Source organism: Netta rufina (assembly GCF_964035555.1).
Source record: "Netta rufina genome assembly, chromosome: Z".
Taxonomy (NCBI): domain Eukaryota; kingdom Metazoa; phylum Chordata; class Aves; order Anseriformes; family Anatidae; genus Netta; species Netta rufina.
This window is the reverse complement of record NC_140126.1, coordinates 79,023,560-79,042,147: the sequence shown is the minus strand read 5'-3', so window position 1 is coordinate 79,042,147 and position 18,588 is coordinate 79,023,560. Positions and strand designations below refer to the sequence as shown.

The 18,588-nt window shown below is 43.0% G+C and overlaps 1 pseudogene across 1 annotated transcript; it reads right to left on the bottom strand.

The window, feature by feature from the left end:
• Window positions 1-399: 399 nt before the first annotated feature.
• LOC311221546 (delta-1-pyrroline-5-carboxylate synthase-like) lies at window positions 400-18,324 on the bottom strand (annotated as a pseudogene). Its single transcript has 11 exons — window positions 18,226-18,324; window positions 17,613-17,757; window positions 15,288-15,361; window positions 14,954-15,062; window positions 13,626-13,852; window positions 5,477-5,614; window positions 5,172-5,367; window positions 4,807-4,928; window positions 2,852-3,038; window positions 1,220-1,306; window positions 400-602 (listed from the first exon to the last, which is right to left on the bottom strand). The product of its transcript is annotated as a delta-1-pyrroline-5-carboxylate synthase-like (transcript).
• Between the last annotated feature and the right edge of the window lie 264 nt (window positions 18,325-18,588).

Here is an 18,588-nt window from a genome sequence, read left to right as displayed (position 1 = left end):
GCTTTCAAGAGCTGCTGCGGTCACGTGACTAAAGGAAAGCTACCGAGTTTGTTCACCAAGACAGGTGTTCAGATTAAAGACAGGGAAAAAAAATTACACTCTACCACCAGGCATCTTTGCTGGAGGGGAGCAAGGGCATGAACAGAACGCAGCAGGTATTTCAACTTTTCCTTACGGTATCTGTATGTTTTGAAGAAACCTCTCTGGCAAAAGCAAGGTCAGTTTGCAGATACTATCTAAGGAAACAGTAAGAGACAGCAACAAATAATGCGTGTCACGGATGGGATCACTTCATATTCATTGTACTGCACAATGACCAAGAACAATGACCTCAGAGCCGAAAAGCAAATCTCTTTCCCCAAAGAGTACCCTGAAGCCTGAACGTCTTCAATAAACATTTTATTGATGAGTTTTCTCAATGTACTCGGTATTTCTCTGAGGGAGAGGTAGGCTCTCATGGGGCTACTTCATGCTCCCGTGCTCTGAGAAGTCAGAAACAACATGATTGTCCCCTGTCAGTAACCACTTTGTAGTTCAGAGTCCTTCAATTCCCACTGGTTCGCGTGCATTGATACGAGAAGTACTAATTCCAACTTCATCACCTGTAGAAAACACACAAGGTAAAGGTAGTTGATCCTCAGAAGATATTCAACTTTGTACTATATAGCCCTGCATCTTTATGTAGAAGCAGTCATTCACCTCCCTTCCTTCACTCCTCCCCAAGTGTCAGAAGTTATTTTTACCTGTTCTGATCAGAGGAGCTTTATTCTAAATTGGAATGTTTATACTTCTGTCAGTTTCAGCTTCACTTTTAGAGAGAAAGAAGCCAGAAAGCTACGTGTGTCTTACATACATCGTACATTTGTTTGAGGGTTTACCCTTTGAACAATAAGAACTAAATTAGTCAGGATTCCATTCTTATATCCTTTTTTGTTTTTCTTTTTCCTCTTCTTAAACAGACTATTGCGTGATCTTATAAAACCCTAAACACAATTTTTTAACACACAGAGCACTGCATGTTCAAGCCTGCTACAGCGATTTCTAGTAGTTTCTACCTCAGGAATTAATGTTTCCCTTGTCTTCTGCACTTCCTAGTATGTGCACCTGTTTACTTAGGTAACTGATACTCAGTTTTGTTCCAGTCTTTCCTTCCTCCCACACTGCTGAGGGAGCAAACGGCTTTGTGGTGCTTAGCTGCCTGCACACCACAGGCACATACAGAGTACAAATCTCTATCCATCAGAGAATCGGTTACTGGCATTCCAAGCACTGTCCACATGCTGGAGGAAGAACTCCACTGTTTTCTCTGAAAAAGAGGCAGAGAAGAAAATAGGATACAGTACAGAGTGATCATGCAGTCCAATAGGCACAGCCTCATACCGTGAAGAGATACAATAACAGAACTTTCACCTGCAACATTATCAGACAGTATTTAACAGCCTGGATTAAAGCATGTTCATACACACCTTCTTCGTAATATGTTTATCACATAGACACAACTATAAATATTACAAGAAGCTTGCAAAGACAAGAAGTGAAAAGACGTCTAATTCTTACTACAGCCTAGACCTCGCAAACAGGGATAGTTGTATGACTGGGAAGAAGTGACAGCAGCCCCGAGCTACATTTTGCAGTCAGACAGTTAAACTACATGTTCGGCTCTACATTATCTCAATGGATACATGGAACTGTTCTATAAAGAACATAGAAAGTCCTATCATAATGGAATTAATGGAAATTAATAGAAAGTCCTATATTAAGTTTATACTGAAAATAGTATTTGGGAAAGAGAATGCCGAAACACCACATGAAGTCAGCTAACTAACCCAGTTCAACACAGAACATGTGAGACTGGAGCAACCTCAAGCAGAGTTGTACGAGCCTTAGTACTCTGGAGGATGCCTTTCTCTGTAAGGCTGTAAGCTGCAAGTCAGTTGCCCAGAGCAATGGGACGAATGCTAAAGATGAACTCTATCTCCAGTACACACCCAAGTAAATCACTAGTGCACCAGGTAGTGGCTTACAGTATCAAATGCATGCCTTTCGGTGCTACTCGTTTAATTTCTGCAGAAGGTACAGAAACAGATGCCTGCTTGAATCTCACACTGATGAGCCACAAATCAAAATGACCTTACTGTAGCTGACTCTCAGAAGTTTTAGCCTTGTATGGAGAGTCATCCTTTGGCTGGGAGCAGTTCTAGCTACGTTTTGAAGTGGCAGAGCGTTCAAACCTCATGCAGAGGAGTGGAAGAAGCACAGAGTGGCGCATAGGAACAGAAGTTCGCGGCATCAAAGGAGCAAGAAACTGGGAACTGAGATACATGCAGCTTTTACGCTACAGATGCGGAACTGGGAAATAAAGGACTGGGAGAGATGGAGAAAAACACTTGTGGTCCTTGTTTGCAAGGCTTAAAAGCAACCTGGGAAGACAAAATGCATATAGTCTGATCTTTCCTACAGCCCATATTCCCTCTATAGAAGCTCACCTCTTCCTCCTTCGGAGGCCTAAAGACGTCTCCAGGATTCAGGAGATGTTTCTGCAAAACTGTCTGATGTGGTAAGTCTGTACAATACAGGAACACAAAGCAATCTGCCTGACAAGAGCATGCGTTGACTTGTCGTTGGCCAGTTGCTCAAACACATGCCTTCACCTCCTGGAATAAGGGCACACAACATGTTTTCCTTGAATTAAACACAACTACAGATAGATTTAGCTCATAGGGTTCCAGCTGATTATGCTCACTACAGAACCAAGATAAGAGAAACTACTGCAATGTAAGTAGTTATGCTAATAACAAGATCCCACAGTGAAACCAAAGCAGAAGCTTAAGGGAACAGATTGGTCACAAACCATTCTCCGTGACGGTAACATCCAGGTGAGAACTTCCATACTTGTGGATATGTTCGACACCCTCTTGTACACTGTCCACAACTTCAATGCAGCTCTCCAGATCCCCATATTCGTCGTGGAGAGATTTCACTTCTGAGGGGTTGAATGTCAAGTAAGAGGCAAACTTTGGGCCAGCATGAATCTTCACCTGCAATACCAGAAGTATTTTGTGCTGTAGATTGTACCAATGCGTAACAGGCAAAAAGTGCAGCTTGTTGTTCTGGGTATAGCTAGGATAGAGTTAATTTTCTTCATAGCAGTCCCTATACTGCTACATTTTGCCTTAAACAAACCACTGTTTTGGCTGTTGCTAAACAGTGCTCACACAATTCCAAGGCTTTCTCTTCTCCCCCCACAGTGAGAAGGTCAAGGGTCTGCTAAAAGTTAGGAGAGCACATAACCACAACCGATTCAAACTTAACCAAAGGGATAGCCTATGCCATATAATGTCAAAGTCAGCAATATAAAATGAGGGGAGGGGAGTTTCGAGGAAGGCAGATATTTCCAGGTTTGCAAGTCTCCCCTACAAAAGACCTTACCTGTTTTTATCCTTTTCTTTTGTAAACTGACACCAGCCCTCTCCAAAGTGTATGTTTCAGACACAAAAGAGTTACTGGGCCCAAAACAAGGCAAGGACTTTCAGTTATTTTACGATCCTGATGAAGAAGATCTAATGCATCGTCAATCTCTGAATTTAATCGTAGCAGCTAAGACACCTTAACAATGAGAGGGAGGAGTGGAGGAGCAGGTGCTGATCTCTTCTCTCAGGTGACAGCGACAGGACCCAAGGGAATGGCATAGAGCTGTGACAGGGGAGGGTCAGGCTGGACGTTAGAGAAAGGTTCTGCACCAAGAGGTGGCAGGGCACTGGAACAGGCTCCCAGGACAGTGGTCACAGCACTGAGCCTGCTGGAATTCAAGAAGTGTTTGGGCAACGCTCCAAGATGCATGGTCTGATTTCTGGGTGGTCCTGTGTGGAGCTAGGGGTTGAACTTGGTAGTCCTCATGGGTCCTTTGCAACTCAGGGTATTCTATGAAGAAAAAAAAAAACACAAAACAAAACACAACCAAACCAGACATTAAAAAAAAAAAAGACAAAAAGAAAACACAAGTGAGTGAGGACTTGCTCCTGACTAGCTATCTGGCAAGCTTCTCTTAATATGACTTTAACATTATCGGAACATGACCTATTTTACCATGTTTTCCTGCATCAATCACTGCTTGTATACACTATTTGCCAAATGGAAATGCTATGTGAAAAATCCATGTTTTAAGTGTAATTTAAGTACTTCACAAATATTTCTCTCGTGATGCATCTCTGCTACAAAACATTACGCATGTCAAAGCAATTATGTAGGACAGTGGCCTTTGTTCCTGTGGAACAGTGGGAGGGGGAAATAATGGGCGGGAAAATGGGTGGGAATAAAGGCAAGTGAGACAAAATGTTCAAAATATGTGGATGAAGCAGATTAGAGGAGGAGAAACATAAAATGGGAAATGACTGAGGTAAGAAGGTAAGTTAATAGATTTAATCAGAATAGTATTTGGGTCCGGGAGGTTGCCAGCCAGTAAGTCAGAATTAAGAGTAGTAGAGAAAGGGTTGGGGAAATGCTCTCCCAAGGCAGAGAATGATTTTTTTCTATGTAAAAGGAAGTAGTTGTATCCCAGCAATGGCATGCAGCCACCCCAAAGAAGCTGCTTGCAGATGGTTTCTATGGAAAAGCTTGGGGTTGCATGGAGAAGCCAAGAAAGCTCTCCGAAAAGAGTACAAAGGTGTACAAAGAGACATGTGGGTAACGTAAGTGTTATGTTATCATAAAACTACATAGGGCTATGTCAGCAAAACCAAGGGCTCCTAAAATGAACAACAAGTAAATAAAACAAAACAAAAGCCAACACAAGTATAAATGACTAACCTGTTCTACTCTCAACGTGTCTATGATCTGATCAAACAACGGGGTTCTCAGCAGGTCTCAGTGAATTAGGAGTGTTTCCCGAGCATCACAGGCAGCAGTATATTCACACTTCGAGTCTCTGACTGAGGTTTAAGAGTAAACAATTGGTTACGTAACATTTATGACAAAGAATTTGAAGAGCATGTGAATTATTATTACCTATGGTTATAATAATATATTAATATATATATATTAATATAATATAATAATAATATATTAATATAATAATAATAATAATAATAATATAATATTATAACCATACCACATATTCCAAATGTGTAGTTCAGTTACAGTCATGGTATCCAAGTCACCCTCTCACAGCTTACTTATTCATGTGGCCTTCTCCACGCTGGCATCTGTGTCCACATACACATGACAGATCCATTCACCGTGTCCCATCACTGGAATTCCCTTAGCAGCTTTCTGGATATTCCTGACTAGCTGGGATGAACCATGTGGATTGATTAGATCTACCAGCTTCTCCAAATGGCAGACATCTTCCACTTCCTTGCTTGTATTCACACGTGAAAGTTGTGACACAAACAGTCAATGGCCTGAATTCTCAAGCTCTGCCTGTGCTTTTTCTACATGCTACAGCACAAAAGTTGTTGCTTTAATTCTAGACACTTACTACTTGCACTGCATCTTTGACTCCATGAATGGAGAGTGCTTCTTGAGTCAGATGATGAAGGATTTGATTGCTGTATGCTGCCTCTTTCCCTCCTTTTATTAGCAAGCCATTTCCGCTAGCTATGGCCAAAGAAGACACCTGCCAGCAGGGAATTAAAACAACAACAACAACAACAACAAAGTGATCTGACTCCTCTGGGAGAATAACATCTGCAAAATAGAGTAAGAACAGGATTTTGCATTCTGCTGACTTACTCAATATTAGTATACAGCACCAAGAATTTTTTCCGAGTCAGAACGTGTAACTCCAGAAATGAAGTATCTTAACGTTTCAGAAACAAACTTGAGCTTCAGGGTACTACTGGCAAAGGGAGACTGCAGTAAGTCAAAGGAAACCCTGAACATAGGCTCTGGCACAAATTCGCTAGCTGTATAAAACTATTTCAGATGCAAGAACTCTTATCCCTAATCATTCTGGCTGGAAGTAGCTAATGAGCTCTTCCTACGACGAACATTTTACTTGTGCTCTCTTATACAGAAGCCTTTTGTTTTATCACGCTGATTTTACGTTTATAACCAGAAGGTGTCCTTGCCTATGGCAGGGGGGAGTAGATGACCTTCAAGTTCCCTTCCAGCACAAATCATTCTATGATTCTATGACACCTCCCACTAGACCAGATTGCTCAAAGCCCCATCCAACTTGGCCTTCAATACTTCCAGGGATGGGGCATTCACAACTTCCCCAAGCAGCCTGTTCCAGTGCCTCACCACCCATAGTAAAGAATTTCTTCCTTTATTCTAATCTACATCTACCCTTTTAGTTTAAAGCCATTACTCCTTGTCCTGTCATTACACTCCCTGACAAAAAGTCCCTCCCCAGCTTACCCGAAGCCTGCTTCAGGTACTAGAGGGCCACTATAAGGTCTCCTCAGAGCCCTCTCTTCTCTAGGCTAAGCAACCCCAGTTCTCTCAGCCTGTCTTCATAGATGTCCTCCAGCCCTCATCAACTTCGTGGCCCTGCTCTGGACCTGCTCTAACACATTTATTTCTTATGTTGGAGTCCCCAGAGCTGAATGCAGCACTGCAGGTGGGGCCTCACAGGAGTGGAGTAGAGAGCGAGAATCACCTCCCTGGACCTTCTGGTCATACTTTTGATGTGGCTCACGATACGGCTGGCTTTCTGGTTTGCAACTGCACATCGCTGCCTCATGTAGAGCTTTTCATCCATCAACGCTCCCAAGTCCTTCTCTGCAGGGCTGCTCCCAATCCACTCATCAACCAGCCTGCATTCATTCTTGGGAGTGCCTTGATGACGGTGGTGAACCTTGCACTTAGCCTTCTTGAACTTCACGAGGTTCTCATGTACCAACCCCTTAAGCATGTCAAGGTCAACTCAGACCAACTCCTTTTCCCTACTAGTGTCCTCTGGGTAAAAAACAGTCACCGTGTTTGATATTCTACCTCATCCTGCTGTCCACAATTTGAAAAGAATACTGAAAAAATAAGGAATACTTCAGAAAGATCCTTGTCAATTAGTGGAACCTTGCTGTACCCAGATACTGTGCGTCTTTAACATACAAAACTAGACATTAAAATGCAATTTGATTGTATCTTGTTAACAATCTGCCTCTCCGAAGATCAGCATCACGAAGGAAAGCTGCAGAGACAAGCTTATTTAAATAAATAAAAAACATCCAATCTGTAATGGGTTTGAAAACAGTTTGTTCCCTTTAGATAGTAATAGAGCACGGCTGTACTTCAGAACAATTGGATTTCTTGAAATCTGTAAGAAGCAGTCTGTGAAATATGATCTCAGAACTTCGCCTTGTAAGTACTAGAGACAAACATGCTATTGTATATTGTTATAAATGACCGAGTCCCAAACAGGGTTACAATCAAAGTTTACAATTTATTAAAGGAACAGAGGTAAGCAAACAGCACTGGGTGCGCTGGGAGTCTCTGCTCCACCAAGACGCACACCAGTTACATCAGGCGGCTGGTTTTTATGCTCCTAGGCTAATACATATTCATCACCACTTTTGGAAAAGGCAGGGGTATTATAATTAGTTTCCCGGAACCCGAACCATCCCACGGATGCATGCGTATCAGTCTCCAGTGGTCCCTCTGAGGGTCGCTCATACTGAAGGCTCGTAGTCTTCCTCACAAGTTTTGTCCTTCGGTCGTTCTTCAGCTTCCCCCCACCCCCCTTATTTAGTAGTCTCTGGGCCAGATGCCAGAAAGTTGTGTCTCATGCAATAGTCAGCAGTTATCTCAAAAAACTCCCCCCTATTCTCTTATCTCCCAGACCCGAGTCTCAAGGTTTACCCTTCAAACCCTCTATCAACACAAACTGCTAGACCATTCTTTTGCAAGATACAAGAACTATATACACTAACCACTCTGTTTCTCTTGGACTTGTGGTTATTTATACAAGGGGATGTAAGACAGAAGGTCACATTTCATTATGAGGCCCTAGCATTGTTCCATATTGACACGAATCAGATGAACATATTTCACAGTCCCCCATCTCCTTTTTCATGGTATTGATCCGTGTTTTCCTTTCCAATCGAGTCAATACTTGCCAAATTGGTATCAATTTTGGATATTCTTTTCTTTTTATTATCGTCAGGCAATGGGTTTTCTCTTCTCCCTGGTTCTGGGTCAACAGTGTGAGAAACTCCGTAGCCAGTAACTTAGGCTCAGGCGAGGATCTCAGTGAAGAAGTAATTTGTTCGCGATTGCAATGGCGGGCGCCCCACAAGCAGGAGAGCGCACCTACTAGTTCCAAAACACAGTTTATATACTTTCTGATGACAGGACCCTCCCCTGTTTCCCCACTGACTGGGTAATCCAGGTTCACCATCTATCCGATGCTTCACAAACAATGCATGGCCTTCACTTGCCGGCCTGTTAAATTTCAAAGTTCTTTTGACATTTTTACTGCTTGGAGAGGTAATGTTTCTTCACTTGTCTGACTTGACACCGTGATTTTCACCTAATTGTCCTAAGAAGTCTGGTTGTCTGCATTTTACAAGGTCGCCTGCTAAGCTTTCTTATCACTGTAAGCATCTCTCAGTACCACATTCCTGCCCTCTAAACAACGTAACTCTGCAAAAACAACATTCCTATTCCCACAACAGGTACTGCAGATATTTGCATTCCTTGTATAACTGGAGTGTATCAGTCTGGTAATAGAAGGTATTAAACATGGAATTATTAACAATTCTCCACATATCCACAATACAACCATCCTCATTTTAGCAAAACAATCACTGCCCATAAAGCCCCCTCCCATAATCTTCTTAGATCGATTCCATTCCAAGTTTGAACTGGGACGTGTGCAATCTTCTTCACTTCTTTTACAAGTTCATTTACAGCTTTTCTTTCTGTTGTGGTTTAACCCAGCTGGCAGCTAAACACCACACGGCCATTCACTCACCTCACCCCCTCCCTCTCTGGGATGGGAGAGAGAAATGGGAAAGTGAAGCCTGTGAGGTGAGATAAAGACAAGAAAATAACAATAATAAATAATCATAAATAATAATAATGACAATGACAATAATGATGATAGTTCTACTACTACTCATGTGTATGAAACAAGTGATGCACAATGCAATTGCTCACCACCGCTGATGCCCAGCTGTCCGATGCCCAGCCTAACCCCGAGCAGTCCAGCCCTCCTCCCAGCTCTTGCTGCACCCCCAGCCTGCTCGCTGGCAGGACAGTGAGAAGCTGAAACGTCCTTGGCTTGGTGTAAGCACGGCTCTGCAACAATTAAAACATCAGCATGTTATCAGCGCTCTTCTCATCCTAAACCAAAACGTAGCATTCTACCAGCTACTAGGAAGAAACACCTTCATCATTAATCTCTAAACAGCAATTACTAAGGTTAGATTTTCCACAGACTTCTTCTTGTGCTAGTAAATAATCCAAAGCTAAGCGATTTTGATACAGAAGTAGATAAGTAGTCCTCATCTTGGTATTTTGCTTTGCAATTAAGCCAAGCGCACCTCCGGTTTTATTTACAACTATTTCCATTACAGCTTGTAACCTAGTTATTCTATTAAGCATATATATTGGGGTCCTATAGCCCCAGGATCCGTCTTCTGCCCATGTAGCTGGATCATAATAGGCAAGACGCCTTCAATCAAGGGGTTGGGCCCACTTTCAGGGTCAATTTGGGCTTGGGATACCGTTCAGCCTGCCGGGGTGATCCAGCTCCTGGAAAACGAATCACAATTTTATATGGGTTTAAAAAGAAAAGTTCTTACGTTATTTTCTCGGGACAACCTCACCTTAGTGTGGGAGAAGTCCGGTCGAGGCCCTCTCACTCGGCAGTCAATACCCATCGCCTCCCTCGGTAGACCATACACACTGCAGTGGAGGGTCCTGCCCCGGTCTTGCCTTCTCCCTTTCCTCCCTTTAGGCTTGTCCCCTTTATTTGGCGTCCTTAATTCATGCAGAGCCTCATTGCCAGAATATTAGTTCTTCTTTAGCTTTAGTTTCAGTTCCCCAGGAGTGGACTCAACCCTCCAGGTTTCGGTCGTTACTGGTCCTTTCATTCTGGATCTGTGGATCCAACCCCTTTCCGCTGTTCTCACAGCTGTTTCAGTAGTAAGTAAAACTTACTACTTACAGTCCCTCCCATCGGGGGCTCAATGATTCTTCCCTCCAGGTTTTTATTAAGACCTTGTCTCCTGGTTGTATCTTATGAATAGCAAATCCTAAAGGTGGTGTTTGAGCCATCATTCCAATTTCTCTTAGCTCTTGTAACCTCCTTCCAATGGTAATTACGTATTTCTAGATGCTACGCTCCTCAACTACATTTTCCCTAGACGCATCCCTTGAGAATAAGGCATACCATATAACATTTCATATGGCGATAATCCGGTCTCACTGTGTGGTTTAGTTCTTATGTTTAAAAGTGCCAATGGTAAGCATTCATCCAGGGCATTTGTGTCTCGATCATTAATTTAGCCAAGTGTTGTTTTAGTGTTTGATTCAATCTTTCTACTTTCCCTGAGCTTTGTGGGTGCCACGGAGTATGGTATTCCCACTGAATACCTAATGATTGACATAATAATTTTATTATTTTAGAAGCAAAGTGTGTGCCCTGATCAAAAGCAATGTACTGGATTATCCCATATTTAGGTATCAGGTGTTCTAATAGAGCTTTTACCACCATTTGTGCCATAGCTCGAGCTACAGGATAAGCTTCTACCCATTGTGTTAAATGATCGGCTATTACCCATAGATATTTTATCCTCCCTACCTTGGGCAATTCAGTGAAATCAACTTGTACTTTCTCAAAAGGCCTGTAAGCTGTTTTTCTCCCTCCCGTGGCTGCTTGTCAAAACACTTTCTTATTTATCTTCTGACAAGTTAAGCAACGTTGCGTAATTTGTTTTGCTATTTAAAAAAAAAACAAAAAAAAAAAACAAAACACACAGCTTCCTGCTGAGGCAGAACTATTAACATTCCTACATCCTCCTTCCCTGCTCATTCAACTTCAAATGGCTCTGTTAAATACTACATGTCACACCTTTAACACCGGGGACAACTCTTTTAACGCTTCCTTTATCTTTCTCCAGCCTGTACTTTTCTCACGCCAACACCAAAGGCTCAGTCAAGGGCCAATTAATTCCACTCCTTTTCTCTCCAAGATGCTGAAACAACGTATCAGTATACTACACTTCATCCTATTTTCCTTCTCTCCTCAAAAACATGAATTGCAAGATAGTGTTATAGTCGACTGATCCATAAAGTGGCCATTTAGCTTATATAGTGGCCACCACTGATTGCAATACTTAGTGGAAGTCCTCTTCCTTTCTGCGCTCCCAGTTCTAACAATATCCTTTGAATGTGCCAGTGTGCACCCAAGGAGGCTTTCTTTAAAACATCTTTGTTTTGGATATTACTCATTTCTTTGATTTTCCATTCCCTTTTATTTATTTATTACTATTCCTTATTAGTTACTGTCCTTTGTTTCAATTTCCACGCAAACCTTTTTACTGTGGGTTTTTACTATCTTTTCCTAATCTTCTTCCCAAATGTCCCAGTTCTCTGGGATTAAATGCCTCTTCCCGCATACAAACTTTACTATTTCAGGTTATTAAGGAGCCCCGTTCCATGTTCCAATCATAAATCCATGGAACTTCAGGAAAAGAGCTGAAGCACTCAGCCTTTCATCTTCTAGACAAACATTACCACCTTTTCCACAGGACCGAATTTCGAGCCAAATGCCAAGTTTTCTCATGCACTTTCTTAATAAGCCCATACAAAACAAGGAATCACTCCTGTGTATCCGTCAATAAATACCATTTAAAAAGGCATTGACACCTAAATAAATTCACTCTCCCCCTTCTTACCAAATTGCCAGGGCTCAAGCCCAAACCACCACAGAAAGGACTCTCTCCGTTCTACCGCTTTGATAATCAGTCAGCCCCCTCCACCTCTCCAGTACTTGGCAAACTGACCAAACGCCACAGCAAATACACCAACACTTCTAAACTGTTAGTTACTTAGATAATGCTCCCGCCTTTTTTCTTGTCACACTCAAAGCATTTAAGAGCAAAAATAGGATCACAAGATACACTGCCAGGCCCACATATTGGGCACCACCAATCAAAACTTGGTGAAAACAGCACTTCTTTTTGGTCTGTCACGCACTTCGTTCGTCTCCGGCCGCTCCCCTCACGGAGAATACGCAACCGCGGATCGGAACTCCGCACTCGCTTCGCAGCTCACTAGAAGGTAAACTGTTAGTCTGCAATTGTTTCACCTTTACTGCAACTCAAGACTGAACTCTGAGCACTGACTCAATTCCGTGTATGCTCTCTCCAGCTAGCTATCAGGCACACACTACTCCATGGAGAAGTCAAATTTCCTCGGTAATTGCTTACCCAAACCAGTATGAGATGCAATAGTAAACTATGGAGGAAGCAACCTCTCCTCTGCACTCAGAGTCCATCCTACTATCAGCTACAGCATGGGAGAGAAACCATATTATTCAGATGCAGAGGTATCAAAGATGATCCTCTGAAGTTACATCGGAGAACTTGAGGATGGGGGCTGGCAGGAAGAAAAGTAACAAGACAAGCCATCCTAAGTCTGTAAAAAAAGAAAAAAAAAAAAAAAAAAGAAAGGTTGGGGGGGGGGGGGGGGGGGGGGGGGTTGAGGGTGGGAAGCCAGTAAGAATCAGCCTGATAAAACAAATGAGATAAAGAAGAGGAGAATGGGAGAGTTTGGCTAGGCAAGGCAAGACACCCAGGAGGCAAAGGCTGGAGTCTAGGAAGGCAGACTAGAATTTGGCAAGGAAACACACTGGTTTTCTGTGAAGAACAGAGCGAGCAGCAAGGAAGCAATAATGGCAGAAAGGGAGACTACTGCCTTTTCCTTTCACATGAACTTTGCCTAGAGCAGACTCCCCTTCAGTATGAAACGAGGACAAACACTCACAAAATTCAGTTGTGAAGCTGCCCTTCGGCAGTCTCTTTTTAAGTGCCCATACCCATCCCTTGCTCCTCAAATACTTGCTCATATGTTAGAGAAATGCTCAATCAGTCTTGCTAAAGATACCGGCAGTAAGAGCCTAGACTTAGCTTTTACACGCTTGTGGAAAGATATCATTCTGCCTCAGTGCAAACATGCAGTATCAGTATGGGACAGACCACTCAGAGCCTAGAACTTCTACTTCGTGCTGATCTTGTCAGCATATATTCTTAACAGTTGCAGTTTGTTATTAACGACCTATATTAAACATTTGATGTTTAATCGTAGCCTGCAATCCAGCTGTAGTCAGCATGGACAGAAAAGTGCTCATTGGTAGGAGCCTTGTAAGTTGCAAGTTAAGCAGGGAAGCTATGTGATAAGACACAGGCAGAAATTGCACCACCTGAATGTAAGCTAACTCCTTCTCTACGTTGGGTATCAAAAACCAACGCTGAATAACTCTCAGCATTGCAGAAGCAAGTCCCAAGAAGACTGTAGTTTTCTGTAGAAAAAAAAAAAAAAAATGGGATGACAGCAGAATTCATTTCAGAAGAATATAAGCAGAAGTCTTTTGAGGCAAGACTTCTTGCAGCCTTCCAATAACTCACCAGTAGAAATACACTTTTGTTATCAAAGATCTCTCTGCCCTCCTCACATACCTGTGGAAGACAGTCAGTCTGGACGGGACTCAAAAAAATCGCAAGAAAGACCCCAACAGGCACTGTCACCTGCTCCAACTCTAGATCTTTTGCTATGCGTGCTCTCCGAACTATGCTGCCGACGCTGTCCTGTGAAGATGCTGCAATCTGACAGAGCCCAACAGCCAAGCTGTTCAGCTTTGATGTAGACAGACTGAGACGTTTCAACAAAGGAAGTGCCAATCTTCCTAGAAGAAAGAAAAAATTGCGCTCAAGATAGATTTATCTGGCTAGTTTCAAGAAAAAGTGACCTAATGGTCAAACCAGGAAAAAAAGCCGCTGTTTCCCACGCCGCAGCAAGAAACCTACCTAAGATGAACAATGTAAAGCATTAAGTTTAGTAGCTACAATCAAACTGCTCCAATTTGACAACGCTTTCACCTACCATCACATATACACCTAATACGATATGAATGATTTGTATATGAAGTAACATCCGCAAAGACAAAGTTTGTCCTATTTCTAGTACCGTTACACAACCGTGTACCTGAATTTCTTACCAATTTCTACCCTTGCAATATTCCTGGAAGGTTTGCGCACTAATTGCCTCTTTCTATTTCACAGATAGAAATCCCAAAGAGCAAAGGAACGCATAGCATTTCAGATTGGGCAAGAGCTGCCGGAGTTTTCTAGTCTGAACACGTTCAGGTAGGAAGTTTACTCAGAAATGTCCCTCCAGGCATTCTCCTCAGTACAAAATGGTTGCCGTATGCCTTTTACTGAACTTTACAATTTGTGATGCGCCAGTTCCACACATTTTCTAACCCGAGACCAGCTTCCTCACGCACCACTCTTACACAAAAGAATGGATTTAGTCTGTGCTGCCTGAACTGTACTTTCCTCAGTCAGAAGGTAAGGTGGTTCTTTCTGGAAAGCATCATTTTTAAGTAACAACCTTCCCCACAGGGGCCAAACATTACGTTAACCAGCCCAGGAGAATATTCATGCTATTTCATGCATGATGATAACAGGGAAGATACTTGCTAGATTTAATTTCTAAAGTGAGCCTCCTTTGGCAAAAGGAAACACTGTTCTATTTTTAGTTTTTTAAACAATGCTGTGGGTTGCTGCTTTCAAAGGCCTCTCTCTCCATCTTCTCTGATAGAGACAGCTCTTACGGAAGCTGCAGCTGCTTACACTGACAAGCTCTCAAAGTCCTGGGTTCCCTAATCTGTGACGGCCATAATATCCAATTGCAGGTGACAGACTACTCTTGTTCTGCTCCTTTCCTTTGAGGCCCAGAAAAGCTCATGACAACAGGTGTTCCATGAAAGGACCCGCAATATTACCTTTATTTTCAGCTTCTTCTAAGTCCTTTTTGTTTGCCAAGAGAATTTCTTCTCTCTGATCAGTTAATAAGTCAGCGAGATGATAAAAAAAAAAATAAATCTCTGCTCTCTGAAAGAGAAAAGTGTCTGAACTGCATTCTTACACGAACTCCATGGTGTTTGACATCTGGCTCACTTCAGCTCATTCCTACTGACACATCTTCTCACTGGCTTGATGCCCTGAATACTTGGAGCCAGCTGATTTTTTCCAGGACCCATTTGTGTTATAAACCTGTATTTTAAAACTTGCCACATGTTCACAGCCTTAAAGAGCGAGAACATACTGTTCTCTCACCTGCTCAGGCTGCAGAGCTGCCAGCGTCCTGCTACCGGCTCGAGACATTCCACCCTGCTGCTCTACTGTAGGGCCTGCCAAAACAAACACACACACACAACCACAAGACATGCAGACAAAGGTGGAAGGAAATGAACACTAACCTTTCAACTTTCAACTCCTTACTCAAAGCAGGAAAACAGGTACGGTCTTAAGAGACATATCAAAGAAGTTTACTGTATGCCACAACAGGAAAATCTGTATCAGATACCAAAATGCTGCCACGGTCCCCGAGCATAGCCCTTTTCAAGGCATCACAGAGATTCAGTAAGATCATCCATGTCGTAGGGGACAAACAAGTATACAACCTGTATCAAGAAGACTTGACAAAGAGCAAAAGAATACAAGGACAGCTACATCTCAGGGAGTGGGAGGCTACTGCAAAAAAAGGAAGGCATCCTTTGAAAAAGTTTAATTACATAACTACTGAAAAGAGAAAAGATTGCAAAACAACCTGGGAATGTGCAAACAATACAGGAAGCCAAAACCAGCCTCAGCAACAGCTTGCACAATAGCTGCTCTCTCTCCGCTCTGTGTACGTTGAAGGGCTCCTACAGAGGAGAGGTTTTTTTCTTGGCACGGATGTCAAAGAATCCATCTCAAACTGAAATGATACAGAACAAGTTTTGAAACAGAAACTGAAGGAACAAGTCAAAAGGCTCAGGCAGCATTTCACTAAGGAGTTCTCAAGGAGCTCCTGGATAAGCTACGTTTTCACTTTTAACTCTTGAAATTGTCTGTAGAACAGATGACTTGGCATGTGACTAATATGCCCGGACTTCTATTCAAGAAGTGTCCTACAGAAATTGCCAGAGCAGGAATTCCCACGGTAAGGAAAATAACAGGAGGTATAGTGGGAAGCGTAAGAAAAGAACTAGGGGACACTTGATTAATAAGACTTAATGAAGGACTGTTAAAACAGCTTTTTAAAGCAAGGTCATACTTTATAATGTGGCGTGTATTTTTGTGTTCTTTGAACACAAAAGGGGTGTTGGACCACGTGACCTCTGGAGGTCCTTTCAACCTCAACCAGCCTGTGATTCCTTTGCAGCCACTATGCAACAAAATAGCAAGTACAATTCACAGCAGATAAACATGAAGCAATGCAGAGACAAAAGGGGAAATCAGGCCTTGGTAGTGCACATAATCCTATGAAAACATCACTTCAATGCCCATCAGCGTTGAACAGCAACTTCCCTGTTTAAGCTTTTGGAGAAGGCCTGGGAAAGGCAACAAAAACCATCCACAATCTAATCAAAACTCAAAGTTAGCCTTGCTATCTCATAAACTGAAGGTTCACTTGCATCTCGGACGCTACACAAACTTTTATTTTCGCTCACCTTGAAAAGGTCACAGTAGAATAAAAACAGTTTCAGCCAAGAGAAACAGGGATCGACAGATCTTTGGAACAGTTTCTGTAGAAAAGGACTAAGAAAACACCTTTTTCATGTGAAAAAGCAATGAGGGAAAAGACAATGTCTCATCATAGAAGTTGAACAGAGATCGATCACCCATGTTCTCTTTCCATACAGAAGGTGGGGGCATCAAAAGCCAGCAGGAAGCAACTTTCACTCCTCCTGCCCACAAGCACACACAAAGTAAAGCAAGCAGTTCTTCACATAGTGCTAGCTCCAGAGTTTACACACAATACCTGGTTAAGGCTCGTGACTCCTGTGACCCATGGATGCTAAGTGTTTACCTCGGTCCAAAGGATATGGCCAATTTTTACAAGAAATCCATTTAGCATTTTTATACTCCAAGGCATTTGCTTGTCTTACAGTGCAAGTCACGAGTATCACTCTATACTTGTTCTATTCTGCTAAGATCACAGATCTTTGGTCTGACTTTCTGCGGCCCTTGTTACATTGTCACAGCAACACACAGGCAGGAAAACATTGCTACATACAGTAACAAAAGACTGAGTCATAAGAAGAACCTAGGATAAAACATGAAACCGCACACTATCTTAGTTCAGCACTACATTCTATATGCATGCTTTCACCCTGAAATCATCAATAAGAGACGATAACCTCTAAGACTGAAAACAAGACAAATTCTACTTAGTTCTCTGAATGCAAGGCTGATGCAGCAAGTCATCAGCTGGAAGGAACCCAAGCAGAGGATTCAAGATGTTCCATTCCAACATTGAAACTTACCTTTCCAAAGCCGCTTGTCAAGCAGAGCATAGTTTCCCATTTGTTGAACAGGCAGGCCTAGCCAAATTTCAACCCTAAACTGCCAGGGAATCTCTACTGCTCCCAGCGTACATATTACTTCCGTACTCACCTGCAGGTCTTACCTCTGAAAAAAAAGTTCCAACTTGCTTCCCTTCTACAATATCTGTGATGACATGACCCGAGATTTTCGGGTGGACTCCATTTGCAATCACTACAGAGGTGCCTCCTCGCAGGGCCCACAAAGCTGCTGTCACCTACAGTGAAGGAGAGAGCCAGTTCCCAAAAATGCACTTGTTGTTGAGGATGGGGATTCAACTAACAATTCTTATGTTGGAAGAAGCCCTTAAGACCATCAAGTCCAAGCATCAACCTAATGCTACCACTAAATCATATCCCTAAGTGCTGTGCCCACACGTCTCTTGAATACTTCTAAGGATGGGGACTCCACCACTTCCCCGGGCAGCCTGTTCTAATGCCTAACCACCCCTTCCATGAAGAAATGCTTATTTAGTACCCAGATATCCAGTGCTGCTCAATAGAGTTGTTCCTCCCTAGGGGTAGGGCTTGCCATTTCCCTCTCCTGAACTTCAAAAGGTTCCTGCCTGCCCCTATCTGCAGCCTGTCAAGGTTCCTCTGAATGCACCGCCCCCACCCCGCACAAGGGCCATTTCCACAGAAGCCACCAACCACCCGCCGCCTCGCCCCCTCCCTATCCAGCCCACCGTGGCGCGCCACCGACCACCAACCTCGTTGCGCCACCCCTCCTCGGCGTCCCGGCCTGCCCCGACAGCTTCTGCCCATGGCGCCGGCAAGCCCTGCATGCTGCTTCTGCCCTGGCTTCCTCCAAGCCAATCACACAGTGCTTCCGCCCTGATTGAAGACAGGCCCTGACATCACTCCCGCCCCAGGTTCCCAGCCAAGCACAGCGTGTCCCCACAGACACAGCAGAGCAAACACACAAACTAACATTGACATCCTACCCGTAAACGTGCCGTAACAGTGACTCACCTGAGAAAGAACTGCATGCAATAAAGGCACCTGGTACTACATTAGTTTATTCTAACAGATCCTACTAGCTGTCACCT